The sequence below is a fragment of the Manis pentadactyla genome, chromosome 12 (assembly GCF_030020395.1).
Source record: "Manis pentadactyla isolate mManPen7 chromosome 12, mManPen7.hap1, whole genome shotgun sequence".
In the NCBI taxonomy this organism is placed as follows: domain Eukaryota; kingdom Metazoa; phylum Chordata; class Mammalia; order Pholidota; family Manidae; genus Manis; species Manis pentadactyla.
Genome location: NC_080030.1, coordinates 27807190 through 27813189, shown reverse-complemented (window position 1 = coordinate 27813189; position 6000 = coordinate 27807190). Strand labels below are relative to the sequence as shown.

General features: G+C 47.3%; 1 long non-coding RNA gene across 1 annotated transcript; it reads left to right on the top strand.

Moving 5' to 3' along the window:
* Positions 1-1975: 1975 nt before the first annotated feature.
* On the top strand, positions 1976-4154 carry LOC130680125 (uncharacterized). Its single transcript, XR_008993150.1, has 2 exons — positions 1976-3621; positions 3696-4154. It is a non-coding gene; the product is annotated as an uncharacterized LOC130680125 (long non-coding RNA).
* The last annotated feature ends 1846 nt before the right edge of the window (positions 4155-6000 follow it).

Sequence of the window (6000 nt, the reverse complement as noted above, 5' to 3'; positions counted from 1 at the left end):
TTGTTAGGAGTGACATGCTGGAAGCTGGAGCGCTGGTGTCCCCAGATTTGATATGCAGTAGTCATGTGTGGCCTGTGCAAAGGTGGATGGCACATAGAGACTATTCAAGCTTAGATAAAGTGGGTACCACCCATAGTCCCAGCAGTTCCAGGCATGGTCTCAGCCGTACAGAAAGTACAGCAGGTTGGACGAGGCTGGTACCCCTGGATGGACCTTGAAAATGCTTTCTTCTCCATCTCAGTTCCTGAAAAGAATTGAGCCCGGTTTGTCTTCAGGTGGGAAGGATCCCAGTTTGCCTCTGCTGTGCTAGGCGGGGATCTGAGCTCCCTGGCTGATTGTCACCACGTGGTCAGGAAGGATTGGGACTTGGTGCAGTGCTGGAGTGTAATAATACACGATGTTGGTGACATTATGGTAATACCAGAAACAGAGGAGCTGGCTAGGACTGATTTCAGTGCAACAAGGACATATGTGACCAACCAGGGCTGGTTAATAAATCCAGCGAAGGTCCAAGGTCTTGCTCAGTGAAATTCATAGGAACAACGCAGGCAGGAGCCACCCAGGATATTCCACAAGTGTGACTATCAATAAACTGCTGTCACTCCCCCACCAGGTCCAAACAAGAAGCCCAGCACTTTTTTGGTTTATTTGGATTTTGGAGGACTTGTATTCCACACTGGGAACTATTTCTAGCTCCTGTGTGTAAGACTCCAAGAAAGAAAGCTGCATCTGAGTGGGATCCTGAACAGAAGCAGGCCACGTCAGAACTACACATGGCAGCTGTGCACTTGACACCATCGGGGCCCTTGTGACCCCCCACTCAGACATGATTTTGGAAGTGTCTGCTCCCCACACCCATCCGGACTGCTGCTTGTGGCAAAAAAAGGAAATGAGTACCTCCCAGCTGTGACCTTTAGGATTTTGGACCAGAAAATTTCCACATGCTGCTGCCTGGTACACACCACTTGAGAGACAATTATTAACATGCTATTGGAGATTAATCAAGACTGCCTCAGTGACCGAAGCACATAAAATAATTTTGAAACCTGAGATGCCCATAACGTGTTGGGTGATGTCAGAGAAACACCCTAATGGGGAAGGCAGAGTCCAGAAGAGTCCCATAATCAAGCAGATATGGTTCCTACAGGGGCAGGCTGCCGGGGGGATGCATGGAGGCCCACAGGAATCCATGAGCAGGCAACCTCATCTCCTCTGGGACCGACGCTGGAGCCCCCGGGGAGCTGCGTGGATGGTGCCCTAGGAACAGCTCTCAGCTGAACGACAGAGCTGCTTGGTTACAGATGGCAGTTCCAGGAGGCATGGCCAGTACCCTGGTTGGAGAGCTGCTGCAGTAAGACCAGAGGATGGCAAGACTGGCTGGGCAGAAGGAGAAAAAAATGATGTCAGTGGGCTGAATTCCGTGCCCTTTTCTGGGCAGTGACGGGAGAATGGAGCAGTGAGGAAAGCCCCTCGTGCTGGGGTTCTTATGACACGGGGCTGTGGACACTGGCCTGGCTGTGTGGCCAGGTAGACGGGAAATGGGAAACTGGACTATGAAAGGAATGCCCGTTTGGGTGACGGCCATATGGATATTGCCCTGGGAATTTGAGGGGCACGTTAAAGCAGGCCATGTTGGTTTGCATCAGAAGAAGCCTTTCTAGGAGTGGGAGGTGATTGGAGCCACCAGGTGGGCCTGCTGGTGCTGCCCTTGGAGGCAGCCGCTGGGGTCCATACAAAGAGTGGCCTTGGGGAGCTGCAGCAGCGTGCACACAGGCTGAGTCTACACGTATTCCTCTTGCACCCTGTGAGGTGCAACCTGTGAGGAATGCCAGCAAGACCTGTTCCGACTGTCAGCTAAAGAGACAGAGACTGCATTTGGCTATGGGGGAAGTTTCCCTGTGGGCACGCCCTGCACATAGCTGGCCAGTGGGTTACAGTGGACAATGCTGGTACCTCTTGGAGGCTGTAAGCAGGTTGTTAGCACAGTAGACACTTCTTCTGGACTACGCTTCGCATACCCGGTGGTACATGCAAATGCTGAAGATACCATTTAAGGTTTGGAACTGAAGATTCTGTACCAGTTTGGACAGTCAAGTTACATCTCCAACCAGGGGACATGCTTTACAGACCATGGTGTTCCACGGTGGGCCGAGAAACATCCCATCAGATGGATGCACAGTGTTGCATGTCACTCTCAGAGCAATGGTTTAATAGGAAATTGGAGTGGGCTTTGGGAACATTGGCTGTCTAAAATGGGAGATAAAGGCACGAGGGGCTGGCTTACATGCCTTCAAGAGCGGGTGCCCACACTCAACGGGAGGCAGGTAAGGGAGGGTAGATTCCTCTGCTTCTCCAGGGATCTGGGGAAGGGGTTCTGGGAGAGGTTGCTAGTGCACTGTTCTGTGCTTCCCCACATCACCACAACTTTGTTTTTTCCTAACCAATCCAATGATTCCAGGAACAGAGCTGCTTCTGAGGGTGCCAGAAGCAGTGTACTTTACTAAGCAAGAAAATGTAACCATACCCCTAAATCTTTATGCCGTAATTCCTAAGCGCCTGCTGAGGTGAATGGTGCCTTGACCCCAGGTAGCCAGGTCAGAGCTGATAGCACAGCGATCGCTTTTCTGTGAGGAATCCGCATTTGATACCAAGGAGCCCGCTGCACGAAGATGCCCTCCTCTTACTCTGCTCTCTTCCACACGTGCTGCCGTCTGCCCTGAATTCTTGCTCCCCTGGGATCGTCCTCACCACTGCAACCACAGTGCAGACAGTGTTTAGCTCCGTCCTGCACCTGAGCTAAGAGGCGGGCGAGGAGGCAGAGGAGCTGGCACTGCTGTGGGGCTGGGTAGCTGAGGACTGGTCCAGGGAGGGGCTGGCTGGTCCTCTGGGGCCTGAAGGTGGGTCGGATTGAAAAGGAATGGCAGGGGCAGGGCCAGAGCCTGGAAGAGTCCCGTGTGACTGCTGCGGAGGGGACTCGGGCAGTGACCAGCTTCACCTGCACCTGTGGCTGCCAGCACACCTCCGGGCCCCGTCATGTGGCCTCTCTGACAAGATGTTTTCAGAGGCTTTAAAAGAAAGAAAGAAAATGCTATTGTAATTCTCTTCCCGGTTTACTAAATAACCTGCATGTAACCCATAGAGTGTAACAAAGCAAACCCACTTCTCCCTCTCCCTGAATTGGGTGGGGACTTGGCCCATCCCCACTGCTGTGTAGTCACTGCTTGCCTTATGGCTCCCCCATGCTCGGTGGGATAGATGGACTTCAGTCTAGGCTGTTTCCTCTCTCCTGCCTGGCTTCTGGGGGGCCTGTGTGGCTGCCCTCCTGATCACAGCTGGGTTGGGCTGGGGCTCCTGCATACAGGGACAGGGATGTCTGTCCCTAGCCCTGGCCAGGACCCAGGCACGGCTTTCTTAACCTCACCTGCCGGGACTGCACAGCCCCGAGGTGACCCAGCTTCCAGTTCCACTGACAGCTTGAGGTTTCCATATCCTATCTTCTTTGGCCCTCTACTTGCCTGCTGGAAACACTCCACTTAAAACTTCAGGGTATCTGAAAATGCAGGGTTTAATACATCCAGATTATGGCTAAGGACCACTGGTATTGAATGATTGTGTGTGTGTGTGTGTGTGTGAGAGAGAGAGAGAGAGAGAGAGAGAGAGAGAGAGAGAGAGAGAGAGAGAGAGAGAGAGAGCAGGGCAGAGGGGAGAGGGGAGAGGGGAGAGGGAGAAGAGAGAGCATAAGCTAGCAGGAGAGCCCTTTAACAGGTTTATCCAGTTTTCCCAGCATAATTTGTCAAAGATTCTATCCTTTCCCCATTCCTATTTACACTTGGGTCCTTAGTCGTTGGTTGTCTATGCTTATTTCTGGGCTCTCTCTCTTCTGTTCTGTTGCACTACATGTGTATCATTATGCCAGGACCATACTGATTTAGTTACTATAACTTGTAATATAGTTTGCAGTCAGAAAGTGTGATTCCCCCCATTTTGTTCTTTCTCAAGATTGTTTAGTGCTTCTGGGTATTTTGTGGTTCCATCTGAATGTTAGGGGTTTTTAAAAATATTTTCGTATAATAATCATTGTGGTAATTATGGGGACAACATTGAATCTGCTGATCACTTTAGGTCAGATGCCCCAAGGCGCAAGTAACAAACAAGAGGGGCTGCATAAAACTAAAAGCTCTGTACCGCAAAAGATATAATCAAATGGAAAAGCAACCTATAGATTGGGGGAAATACTTGAAAATCATCTAACTGATAAGGGGTTAATATCCAAGATATGTAAGTCATTTCTACAACTCAGGAGGGAAAAGAATTGGAAAATGAGCCAAGACCTTGAGTAGATACTTCTTTAAAGACAGAGAAATGGGAAAGATTCACATGAGGAGACATTCAACATTACTAATAATCAGAGAAATGTAAATAAAAACCAAAATATACTCACTCTTCATTTAGAATGGCTATTATAAAAAGAAGTGTTGGCAGGGATGTAGAAAAATCATAATCCTTGTACATCCGTGGGCTGTGTCTGTATCTGTCTGTGTCTCAACAATTGACGTGGGAGATTCTTCCTCTGTCAGTAATTATCTGTAAATTCTGGTTGCTGTGTGGCATTCTATGGGGTGCAGAGAGTGCTGTGTATATCCATTCCCTGTTCATGAGCATTTGGTTACTTTCTAGAACAGTGATTTTGACTCTGGTTGTTGGGACCAGATAGGTGCACAATATTGGGGATGTTTGTGTGCAGGGACCACTGTAGGCATGTACACAGCCTTAGTAGATGCCGGCTGTTTTCCAAAGAGGTTCTACCAATTTAAATTCTCAGTAGCCCTACATGAATGATCTGATTGTTCCAGAACCTGGGGAGCATGTGGTATTCCTGGTATTTTTTCATTCATCTAACCTCATTTCTGTCTTAAAACAGGTCATTGCAACTTTTATTAGCATTTCCCTGAAGTTAAACAGGGTAAAGCTTTTTAAAAACACTTCAGTTGTTTGCTTATCCTCTTTTATCTAATGTCTACTCTAGCTTTGGCCATATTTTTCTAGTGGGCTTTCAGTACTTTGTTTTATTGGATGAAATTATTTACCTAATTCGGCTTGATGTCCTTTACCAGATGCAGGTAATTTCAGTCTCTCCCACTCAGGCTTTCCACTGCTCTATCTCACTGGTGAACTTTGATAAAAACCAGCTCATAATATATCTTAATATGATCCAGATTGTCATTTTCTCCTTTCTGTGTTTCTCGGTATGAGAATACAGAACCTGCATTTCTTCTCATTGTGAAATGAAAGAGCTCTGCTGTGTTCCAAATTAAGGCAATGTTTTGTATTTATGTTAGAACTTAAATTAAAAAATTAAATTAAGAAGTGATTGATTCCAGCAAAGGCTGGATTCCTGAATGGCAAGACAGTTGAAGAACAAATATCTCAACAAAAGCCCAGTGTGAACAATACTGGAGATGTCAGGACAGAGTGGAAGGAGAAGTGGGATGTGACTGAAAGAGGAGTGGAGGAAATGTGGGGTAAGAAATCGATACCAAAAATGAAAATACACAGCATGCTCCCCGCTGATGAAGGACAGTAGTCCACACATGCAGTTAACATTCCCTAAGCACAATATTTACACTGTATAAACCATAAGGGGTTACAGTATGATAGAAAAACCAGAATTAACGTAGCAGACTTCAGGGAAATCAGAGGCCAAATAAGCAAGAAAAAGGCTGATAGGTGATGTCTAAGCATATATACATAAGGTAGATATCAACAGAGCACCATTTTAAAAATGCCAAGAGAAATTTTCATGTCAAACCAGAATTTTATACCCATCAGCAGCATTAACCACAAACATGTTTTAAGCAAAGGTTAAAGTGAGACACTTCATAGTTGGCAGCCTTGAATTAGATGAACTACTAGAATTAAAGTCCAAAGGAAAGTAACCCCAAGTTGAAAACCGGCAATGCAGGGAGAAATGAAGAGGAAAGGACAAGGCAGTTTATGAAG